Below are 12,404 nucleotides of genomic sequence, written 5' to 3'. Positions count from 1 at the left end.
TTTGTTGTCTGATTGCTGAGGCTAGGACCTCTAGTACGATGTTGAATAGCAGTGGTGATAATGGACATCCCTGCCGTGTTCCTGACCTTAGCGGAAAAGCTTTCAGTTTTTCTCCATTGAGAATGATATTTGCGGTGGGTTTTTCATAGATGGCTTTGATGATATTGAGGTATGTGCCCTCTATCCCTACACTTTGAAGAGTTTTGATCAGGAAGGGATGTTGTACTTTGTCAAATGCTTTTTCAGCATCTATTGAGAGTATCATATGGTTCTTGTTCTTACTTTTATTGATGTGTTGTATCACATTGACTGATTTGCGGATGTTGAACCAACCTTGCAGCCCTGGAATAAATCCCACTTGGTCGTGGTGAATAATCTTTTTAATGTACTGTTGAATCCGATTGGCTAGTATTTTGTTGAGTATTTTCGCATCTGTGTTCATCAAGGATATCGGTCTATAGCTCTCTTTTTTGGTGGGATCCTTGTCTGGTTTTGGGATCAAGGTGATGCTGGCCTCATAAAATGAGTTTGGAAGTTTTCCTTCCATTTCTATTTTTTGGAACAGTTTCAGGAGAATAGGAATTAGTTCTTCTTTAAATGTTTGGTAGAATTCCCCCGGGAAGCCGTCTGGCCCTGGGCTTTTGTTTGTTTGGAGATTTTTAATGACTGTTTCAATCTCCTTACTGGTTATGGGTCTGTTCAGGCTTTCTATTTCTTCATGGTTCAGTTGTGGTAGTTTATATGTTTCTAGGAATGCATCCATTTCTTCCAGATTGTCAAATTTATTGCCGTAGAGTTGCTCATAGTATGTTCTTATAATAGTTTGTATTTCCTTGGTGTTAGTTGTGATCTCTCCTCTTTCATTCATGATTTTATTTATTTGGGTCCTTTCTCTTTTCTTTTTGATAAGTCGGGCCAGGGGTTTATCAATTTTATTAATTCTTTCAAAGAACCAGCTCCTAGTTTCGTTGATTTGTTCTATTGTTTTTTTGGTTTCTATTTCATTGATTTCTGCTCTGATCTTTATGATTTCTCTTCTCCTGCTGGGCTTAGGGTTTCTTTCTTGTTCCTTCTCCAGCTCCTTTAGGTGTAGGGTTAGGTTGTGTACCTGAGACCTTTCTTGTTTCTTGAGAAAGGCTTGTACCGCTATATATTTTCCTCTCAGGACTGCCTTTGTTGTGTCCCACAGATTTTGAACCGTTGTATTTTCATTATCATTTGTTTCCATGATTTTTTTCAATTCTTCTTTAATTTCCCGGTTGACCCATTCATTCTTTAGAAGGATACTCTTTAGTCTCCATGTATTTGGGTTCTTTCCAAACTTCCTTTTGTGGTTGAGTTCTAGCTTTAGAGCATTGTGGTCTGAAAATATGCAGGGAATGATCCCAATCTTTTGATACCGGTTGAGTCCTGATTTAGGACCGAGGATGTGATCTATTCTGGAGAATGTACCATGTGCACTAGAGAAGAATGTGTATTCTGTTGCTTTGGGATGAAATATTCTGAATATATCTGTGATGTCCATCTGGTCCAGTGTGTCATTTAAGGCCTTTATTTCCTTGCTGATCTTTTGCTTGGATGACCTGTCCATTTCAGTGAGGGGAATATTAAAGTCCCCTACTATTATTGTATTGTTGTTTATGTGTTTCTTTGATTTTGTTATTAATTGGTTTATATAGTTGGCTGCTCCCACGTTGGGGGCATAGATATTTAAAATTGTTAAATCTTCTTGTTGGACAGACCCTTTGAGTATGATATAGTGTCCTTCCTCATCTCTTATTACAGTCTTTGGCTTAAAATCTAATTGATCTGATATAAGGATTGCCACTCCTGCTTTCTTCTGATGTCCATTAGCATGGTAAATTCTTTTCCACCCCCTCACTTTAAATCTGGAGGTGTCTTCGGGCTTAAAATGTGTTTCTTGGAGGCAACATATAGATGGGTTTTGTTTTTTTATCCATTCTGATACCCTGTGTCTTTTGACAGGGGCATTTAGCCCATTCACATTCAGGGTAACTATTGAGAGATATGAATTTAGTGCCATTGTATTGCCTGTAAGGTGACTGTTACTGTATATGGTCTCTGTTCCTTTCTGATCTACCACTTGTAGGCTCTCTCTTTGCTTAGAGGACCCCTTTCAATACTTCCTGTAGAGCTGGTTTGGTATTTGCAAATTCTTTCAGTTGTTGTTTGTCCTGGAAGCTTTTAATCTCTCCTTCTATTTTCAATGATAGCCTAGCTGGATATAGTATTCTTGGCTGCATGTTTTTCTCGTTTAGTGCTCTGAAAATATCATGCCAGCTCTTTCTGGCCTGCCAGGTCTCTGTGGATAAGTCAGCTGCCAATCTAATATTTTTACCATTGTATGTTACAGACTTCTTTTCCCGGGCTGCTTTCAGGATTTTCTCTTTGTCATTGAGACTTGTAAATTTTACTATTATGTGACGGGGTGTGGGCCTATTCTTATTTATTTTGAGGGGCATTCTCTGAACCTCCTGAATTTTGATGCTTGTTCCCTTTGCCATATTGGGGAAATTCTCCCCAATAATTCTCTCCAGTATACCTTCTGCTCCCCTCTCACTTTCTTCTTCTTCTGGAATCCCAATTATTCTAATGTTGTTTCGTCTTATGGTGTCACTTATTTCTCGAATTCTCCCCTCGTGGTCCAGTAGCTGTTTGTCCCTCTTTTGATCAGCTTCTTTATTCTCTGTCATTTGGTCTTCTATATCACTAATTCTTTCTTCTGCCTCATTTATCCTAGCAGTGAGAGCCTCCATTTTTGATTGCACCTCATTAATAGCTTTTTTGATTTCAACTTGGTTAGATTTTAGTTCTTTTATTTCTCCAGAAAGGGCTTTTATATCTCTCGAGAGGGTTTCTCTAATATCTTCCATGCCTTTTTCGAGCCCGGCTAGAACCTTGAGAATTGTCATTCTGAACTCTAGATCTGACATATTACCGATGTCTGTATTGATTAGGTCCCTAGCCTTCGGTACTGCCTCTTGTTCTTTTTTTTGTGGTGAATTTTTACGTCTTGTCATTTTGTCCAGATAAGAGTAAATGAAGGGGCAAGTAAAATACTAAAAGGGTGGCAACAACCCCAGGAAAATATGCTTTAGCCAAATTAGAAGAGATCCAAAATCGTGAGTGGGGAGAAAGGGGATAAAAAGAGGTTCAAAAAGGAAGAAAGAAAAAAGAAAAAAAAAAAAAAAAAAAAAAAAGAAAAGAATTTTTTTTTAAAAAAGAAAACACCTAAGAAAAATGTAAAAAAATATATATATATATTAGATAAACTAGTAAAAAATCGTTAAAAAAGAAAAAGGTAACAGTTAAAAAAAAAAAAAATTTTACCCGAAGGCGAGAAAAAAAAAAAAAAAATGAAAAAGAAAAAATTAAATTAACTGCAAGACTAAAGAAAATCACAGGAAAAAAGCCATGAGTTCCGTGCTTGGCTTTCTCCTCCTCTGGAATTCTGCTGCTCTCCTTGGTATTGAAACCGCACTCCTTGGTAGGTGAGCTTGGTCTCGGCTGGATTTCTTGTTGATCTTCTGGGGGAGGGGCCTGTTGTAGTGATTTTCAAGTGTCTTTGCCCCAGGCGGAATTACACCGCCCTTACCCGGGGCCGGGGTGAGTAATCCGCTCGGGTTTGCTTTCAGGAGCTTTTGTTCCCTGAGCGCTTTCCGTAGAATTCCAGAGGACGGGAATACAAATGGCGGCCTCCTGGTCTCCGGCCCGGAGGAGCCGAGAGCCCAGGGCCCCACTCCTCAGTGCGCCCTCAGAGAACAGCGCCCAGTTACTCCCGTCTGCCTGACCTCCGGCCGCGCTCCGAGCTCACCGAGCCTGCGACCGGTTCAAGGTAACACGGAGCTGCGAGCTTACTGTCGGCTCTGTCTCTGTAGCCGGCTTTCCTGTTCCAATACCCGCAAGCTCTGCGACACTCAGACACCCCCGATCCTTCTGTGACCCTGCGGGACCTGAGGCCACGCTGACCCCGCGTGGGCTTCGCTCCGGTTTAGCCTCTGGAGCGATGTCCCTCCGCGGAACAGACTTTTAAAAGTCCTGATTTTGTGCGCGGTTGCTCCGCCGCTTGCCGGGAGCCGGCCCCTCCCCCCGGGGTCTATCTTCCCGTCGCTTTGGATTCACTTCTCCGCCGGTCCTACCTTTCAGAAAGTGGTTGTTTTTCTGTTTCCAGAATTGCTGTTCTTCTTCTCTTCGATCTGCCGATGGATTTTCAGGTGTTTGCAATCTTTAGATAAGCTATCTAGCTGATCTCCGGCTAGCTGAAGCAGTCTCAGCTTGCTACTTCTCCGCCATCTTGACTCCTCCCCCCCTGATTCCACATTTTAACACAGTGACAGTCACAGAGGAATGGAGGAATGAGTAGAGTTATCAATATATGTGCTTTTAAGAAGTATGACAGGGTAGCAGCTATTTCCAGGAACCAAAACATGGGTCAGCAGCTGTGCAGGAAAAGTGATGGAATAAATGACTCATTTCAGAGGAGTTCTATAACATATTAGTTCTATAATGTATCTTCAGCACCCAATTACGCGCTTTGATCTAAAGATAAGGATTTACAGTTAAGGTCCCATTTATGATTTGACTGGTAGGGTCTGAATCATTTTTACTATTGTTTTGACTATTACTTGAAACCTATAGTAGTACTTGGGATATGTGTTGTGTATTCTGTGAACATGTGCTATTTTTAGATTAGATAACTTCTGTCTCGAACCCCTGTAAATTTGTTTGTTTCTGTTTATTTGATAGTGGTTTCAGTAAATGGATATATCTGAAAAATTGCAAAGCCACTATTAAAATAAGTTATTATGATATATAGCATGGAATTGCACATTCCTCCTTTGAATCCGACAGAGCTTCACCATATCCTTAACAATTTGGGAAAAACATGCTATTATTTTTCTTTATAAAATTTCTCCTGTTAGGCTGTCATGGTTGTCATCAGCAGTAACTCCTCTTAAGGCTTTGTCAAAAGAGTTGAAAAAATTGGAAAGGTGTGAATGAAGCTGTTTGCTGAATATAAAGAAAAGAGCATTGAAGTACAATTCACACTCTTACTTCTCCTTCTATGCTTTCAGATGTTTGACATTTGAAAATTTTGCTTTTAGGAGAGATGCCCTATATAATTCTTACTTTAAGGAGCAAGTTGCTTTTATAATTTTTTAATTGTTCTACCATTCAAGTATTTCCATTTAAATTAAATTCAATACCATTTAAAAAAAATCAAAAGTGCAGCCAGTATTCAATTCCTGGGCTAAATAATTTTAGAAAGCTTTGTGTTATTGAACCTACAGGGTTTTTCTGTTGTTTTAACTCTTTCTTTCTGTGATTTTTCCCATTAGTCACGTAAGGGACTGCAATATAACAGACATGGAGGATAAAGAAGGACTGAATAGAACAATCCTTGGCCTCATGAAGTTGAGAATCTAGCAAGGGAGTCAAACAATTCAATCATTCAGAGACAATTTATGGAGTGCCAGGCCTAAGATGAGCACAACAAAACCCCAGCACAGAGGAATCATTTTAGTGGGAGAGATAGATAATAGGTAAGCCAACTTAAAAAAAAAATCGTACTGGTTTTTCTTTAATAGTGATGCATATTTGAACTAAATTAGCACATTTTAAAAAGAGCAGTGATTGAGAAGAGGCTTTTTAACTGAGTGGTCCGAAAGGGCCTCCCTGAAAAAGTCTGTTTTGAACAGATTTCTGAATAATATCAGCTAGGAAGCTGCGTAAAAATCTCAGGGATGGGTGATTTTTCCAGTCAAAAAACTGTAAAGGCTCCAAAGTCACAATAGAGCTATAAGTTTCTCTAATAAAGTAACTTCTGACAAAGAATGAGAAGAAATAACTAACCCAGGTTTGAAAGAAAAGGGACAGACTTCCTATGGAATTCATATTTAATTAAAGCTCTAAAGGACAAAAATACAATAGAGCAAAATTCTGGTCACGCTGATATACCTAATGAAAGTTCATAAACAAGGTGTGGGTAGCAAAGAGTGTGTGGGAATGTTGGTAAGAACAGTGGGGAAGAGTCATCCCTGAACATGTTCTTAAATGAAGCAATTCTTGTGTTGTTTTAAAGGGTAAATTGGAGTTTGCCTAAGTGATTAGAGAAGGATGCCTCAGCTTATGGAAGTTCAAAGCCATAACGATGTGATAAACTACTGCAGACATTTTCATGTATATTTGTTGTTGCTTCTAGTAATGGTGATCTAAAAACTCCTACTTAAGACAACTAATAATCCAGACAAAATAGCTTTTAAAATTAAAAATATCAGAATGATTATAAAAATTAAGGTTGGGATTACTGGGCCAAAATACGAAATACAATGAGAGCCTAGAGATATATGCCCTGAAGCCATTTTAGCTATGAGAGCATTTGAAACTGCTAAAACACACTGAGCTGTGTTGTTAATAGACTCTTGATACTAGAGAAACAAAATTCAAAATCCAGCAGCAATCAAATTTGAGGACTTTGGTACAACCCAAATTTAAGTTGAGATCCCCAAAGCACAAGAAGAAGCAGAAATAAGACTATAGCCTACCATGCCTTCTGTGTAAACTGAGAAAGTCAATCATTGAATTTGGAGTATGATTGTCTTGTAGAGTCTCAGATATAAGAGAAAATCCTGCCAAGGAGGACCATACCATTATTATAGCTCTTAATTATCCCTACTCAATAAGAGTTTCAAATATAATGTCTTGAACATAGCAAAATGTAACAAAGCACACAAAGAAAAACCATTAACAAGATTTGATAGACAAAATGGGATTAAGTATGATGTTAAAATGATCAATAAAGATTGTAAAATGACTTGATTACTTTGCTCAAAGAAATGAGAGGGGAAGCAAATTGAACAAAAAACTGAAACTAAAAATGATATTGAGAAAGGTTTTATAAATGAACCAAATGGATACTCTAGAACTTTAAAGATATGACAGCTAATTTAAGATACCACAGGGGTGCCTGGGTGGCTCACTTAATTAAACCTCCAATTCATTTTCCTTTTTTTTTTAACACCTTAATTGTATTTTATTTCTTTCATTTTGGCTCAGGTCATGATGTCAGGGTTGTGAAATAGAGCCCAGAGTTGGGCTCTGTGCTGAGCCTGGAGCCTGCTTAAGATTCTTTCCCCTTCTTTTTCTATCCCTCCCTGCGCTCTCACTTGCTCGCTCTCTCTTGCTTGCAAATAGATAGATAGATAGATAGATAATAGACAAAGCAAAATAAAAGCAGATTATGAAAATAAATATAAAGATTTTGAAATGAAAACAAGTTCAAAATAAAATAGAGAAGACCTACACAGCTAAAAGTTCATTCAGAATATCTACTATTAAAGAAGTCAGTATGACACAAATCAAAAGATTTGAGCATGTACTTTACAGAAAGGGTAATCCAAATGGCCACTCATATATAAAAACTGTTTATCTTTATTATGAATCTGGAATTAAATTGAATTAAATTAAAAATAAATTAAAACCTAAAATGACATACTATTACACACTTACCATATTGGGCAACAGTAAAATTGTCTTGCAAGAATGTGAAAGAATGAAAGTGCCCATAATAAAAACATTTGAGGTAAGTTGGACAATATTTAGAAAACTTAAAAAACTTAAATAAAGATTTGGTCCATTCCTAGAAATACAACATGGAACTAAATGAATATTTTCACCAGGATATGCACACAGATGATTATAGCTATTTCATTCATAACGGCAGATCAGTAGTGGTCTATTTGCACAATGTTACATTAAATAAGAGAGAATATTAACAAACTGGGAGGAGGGGCTAGGTTGTTATCATAAACAGATCTTCTATGGTGCTGATTATGTTCTATTTCTCAAAATCTTTAAGTTAAAAAAGTTTTCAAATTTATATCTAGATAGATAGATAGATAGATAGATAGGTAGGTAGATGATAGATAGACAAATATACCAGAAGCTGCAATGCTAGGCTAAGACCAGGCTTTAAAGGGCTTTTCTATGCTCTACTAAATACTTTAAACCATTCATTATATCATAGCTCAGTGTTCAAATCTCCATTTGTTTCCTCAGTTTCCTCATATTTATCTTAAGGTGACCTGATCCAGACTTTTGATCACCTTTGTCTAAATATTTCTATTTTAACAAAGTCCTTTTTAACACTGAGAGTCTAAAACATAGAAAAATACTCTGATTGTTATCTCACTAGAGTGGAAAATATATAGTTACCCATTAACTAATGATATCCATGTCTACATTAGATCCATGACATTTTTAATTCTTGGGAGCTTTTGGTTAAATGAATTTTTTAAGCTTCCTTTAAATGAAGCTTTAAGCCATCACCACATGAATAAAATTAAAGAACTAAATGAAAACAAGCCAAGTATTTACAGAGTAATAGAATGTGCAGTGGAAAGAATACAATTCTGAAATCATAAAGCCTAAATTAGTGTGATGCATCTTTACTAGCCATGTAATCATAAACCAGTTATCTAAATGTGTTAGCCTCAGTTTTTTCACCCATGAAATGGTGATGATAATACTTATTATGCAGAGTTGTTGTGTGGATGTGATGAAGCATGGAGCATGAGAGTCTCATATTCCATGCTAAAATGATAGCTATTTTTATACTTATAATAATTCTAATAATAGTAATTAAATTGTTCAAAATGGTAATATTCATTTATATTGAGGCATTGTATTGACTATTCACAGATACATTTACCAAAATAAATTTCATTTTACTTTACCCCCTCTGAGGATATATATTCCCTAATTCAATATGAATCTCATTATGAATAATAATTATCATAATAAATATGCTGATTTTTCTTCTATTTATTTTTAGTGAAGTATCCTTTACTGAATAAGCAAGTCTGTCTAATTCAAAATTTGCATGCTGCTTTCTTATGAAACTAGATTATAGAGTTGTATGAAATAAATTCATGCAGTTAAGACATTTATGTTTGGAAAAATGGGTGGTCAGTTTAGTATTTCAAAAGAAGATTTTAAATTTAAACCTTAAAACTGAGCTCCTTCAGCCTTATTTATAGGCCATCCTTCATGCTTCATAAGTACTCCTTCATTGTAAACTAAGTAATAGTTTTTGTCACAGTGTCTATAACGAAAATGGATTTTATATTCTATTATTTCAGAGTTCGTTGCAGTTTCTACTTCCTTACTTCCTTTTTTGAAAAATAGATTAATTCTACAAAAAGTTTTTTCCAGCTTTATTGAAAAAAAACGACATATTATAATTTGTAAATGTAAGAAATGATTTCTTATAACATTGCAAACTTTTAACATTGTGTAAATTTTGTACAATTTGATAAATTGGTATACATCTTTATTGCAATATAATCTATATAAAAATGTTAATACATCTACTATCTTGTATAGTTGCCACTGTTTTTTATGCATGTATCGTAAGGAATTTTAAGATCTATTCTCTTAGCAACTTTTATGTATATAGTATAGTAGAGATAAACTTCAGAGGTCTTGTGGGTTTTGTTCCAGACTGCCTCAATAAAGTGATTATCTCAAAAAACTAAGTCAAATTATTATTTTTTTTTGGTTTCCCAGTGCAAATAAAAAATTATGTTTCCCAGTGCATATAAAAAATAATCACTATACTGTACTGTTCAAAAGCATTATGCTTTTTAAGAAAAACCATGTATATACCTTAAGTAAACTAGTTCTGAGTTTTCAGTGGGTCATAATTACTGATCACAGATCACCATAACAAATACAATAATAATGAAAAAACTTGAAATATTGCAAGAATTACCAACATGTGACAGAGAGACACAAAATGAACAAATGTTGTTAGAAAAATGGTGGCAGCAGACCTCTTTTATACAAGATTGCTATAAACTTTCAACTTGTAAGAATGTGATATATGCAAAGTTTAATAAAGGGAAGCACAATAAAAATGTATGTATATATTATTAACTATGATCATCATGCTGTACATTAGATCCCCAGAACTTTTTCATATTATAGTTGCAAGTTTGTACCCTTTGACCACCTTATTCCACCCAGGTTCACCTCTTGTCAACTCAACTCTAAGTTTCCATTAGTTTGCCTTTTCCTCAGATTCTGTATGTAAGGGATATCATAATACATAAATTTAAAAAATATATACAATCTTTGAAATATTTCACTTAGTATAACGCCTTCAAGATCCATCCATGCTGTTGTAAATGGCAGTATTTCTTAATTTTTCATGGTTAAGTAGTATTCCATAGTATATTTTTACCATACTTATTTTATTCTTTCATCCATTAATGGATACTGAAGTTATTTCCATCTCTTGCTTAGAGTTAATAATTTTATAATAAACATAAGAGTGCAGATATGTCTTTGAACAGTGATTTCGTTGCCTTTAGATATATACCTAGAAGTGGGATTACTGAATCATATGGTAATTTTACTTTTAATAATATGAATAATCTCCATACTGTTTTCCATACAAATTTATATCCCTATCACAGTGCATAAGTTCCCCATTTTCCCCAATATTTACCAAAATTTGTTAGTTTCAATTTTTGGGTAGTATGTATTATAAGAGGTAGTAATATCTTGCTGTGTTTTTCAGAGGTAAACAACAACAACAACAACATAATGACTTTGCCCTGAGTTTTTTACGTTGAGCACTTTTTAATGCTCCTGTTGGTCATTTATATAACTTTTTTGAAAAAAAAAAGTCTATTGAGATCCTTTTGCTATTTTTTAATTATATATATTTTTTCTATTTGTATCTGTTGGTTATTAACCTCTTTTCAGATATAAGATTTGTAAGTGTTTTCTTACATTCTGTGGATTGTGTTTTCATTCTCTCTCTCTTTTTTTTTTGGCAATGCAGAAACTTTAGTTTGATGTAGTACCATTTATTTATTTTTGCTTTTTTTTTGCTTGTGTTTTTGGTCTGGTATCCAGAAAACTATTGGCAAGACCAATGTCAAGGAGAATTTTTCCTATGTTTTCCTTTAGGAAATGTAGTTTCATGCATCACCTTTAAGTCTTTAATCTATTTCAAGTTAAGACTTATGAGTGATATAAGGTTCCAGTTTTACTGTTTATGTGACTATTCAGTTTTAAATATCATTTATTGAACAGACTATCTTTACCCATTACATATGTTGGCCCCTGTCAAATATTAGGTGACTATGAAAGGATTTATTTCTGGACTCTCAATTCTGTTCTACTTGTTTATGGGTCTTTTTTTATGCCAGTATACTTTATTGTTTTGAGCATGAGGGCTTTGTAGTATAGTTTCAAATCAAGAAGTGTAATTTCTCTTCTTCATTCTTTCTCAGAACTGCTTTGATTATTTGTCGTCTTTTATGGTCTCATATAAATTTTAGGATTCTTTACTTACTTCTGTAAAAAATTATATGGATTTTTTTTAAGATTTTTAATTTATTTATTTGACAGAGAGAGATGACAAGCAGGCAGAGAGGCAGGCAGAGAGAGAAGAGGAAGCAGGCTTCCTGCTGAGCAGAGAGTCTGATGCGGGGCTCGATCCCAGGACCCTGGGATCATGACCTGAGCCGAAAGCAGCGGCTTAACCCACTGAGCCACACAGGCGCCCCTAACATTGGATTTTTGATAGGAATTGGATTTACAGATGGTTTTCGGTAGTATGGACATTTTAACAATGTTAATTCTTGCCATTCATAAATATGAGCTATCTTTCCGTTTGTGTCTCCTTCAATTTCTTTATCAATGTCATAGTTTATGGAGTACAGATCTTTCATCTTCTTAGTTAAATCTATTCCTAAGTATTTTATTATTTTTGATGCTATTGTGAATTAGATTGTTTTCTTTATTTTTTCAGATAGTTCATCATTAGAGTGTTAAAATGCTCCTGTCTTGTGCTTACTTTGGCAGCACATATACTAAAATTGGAATGATGCAGAGAAGATTAGCGTGATCACTAAACAAGGATGACATGAAAAACTGGGAAGCATTCCATATTAAAAAGAAATGAAACAAAACAAAATTCTTGTCTGTTATATATTGATCTTGTATTTGGCAGCTTTACTAAATTTGTTTATTCAAAATTTTTTGTGAAGTTTTTAGGATTTTTTAACATGTAAGTTCATGTTATCCAAAAAAATAAAATTTTACTTCTTCCTTTTTTTTTTTTTTTGGAGTCTCTTATTTCCTTGTGTTCCTTGTTTCTCTGGCTAGGACATCCAGTAGTATGTCAAATGAGAGTAGTGAAAGTGGATACACTTGTCTTTTTTCTGATCGTTAAGGGGAAAACTTTCAAACTTTTTTGATTGAATATGAGATTAGCTCTGGGCTTGCAATATGTGTTTTCTCTTTAATGGATTTTTAAAATTATTTTTTAAATTTTTTTATAAACATATAATGTGTTTTTATCCCTAGGG

The 12,404-nt window shown here is 34.9% G+C and overlaps 1 non-coding gene across 1 annotated transcript; it reads left to right on the top strand.

Annotated features, from left to right (window-relative positions):
- Positions 1 to 11,882: 11,882 nt before the first annotated feature.
- LOC131820207 (U6 spliceosomal RNA) lies at positions 11,883 to 11,989 on the top strand. Its single transcript, XR_009349525.1, has one exon. It is a non-coding gene; the product is annotated as a U6 spliceosomal RNA (small nuclear RNA).
- Positions 11,990 to 12,404: the final 415 nt, after the last annotated feature.

The sequence above is a fragment of the Mustela lutreola genome, chromosome 17 (assembly GCF_030435805.1).
Source record: "Mustela lutreola isolate mMusLut2 chromosome 17, mMusLut2.pri, whole genome shotgun sequence".
NCBI lineage: Eukaryota > Metazoa > Chordata > Mammalia > Carnivora > Mustelidae > Mustela > Mustela lutreola.
This window is presented reverse-complemented; position numbering and strand designations above follow the sequence as displayed.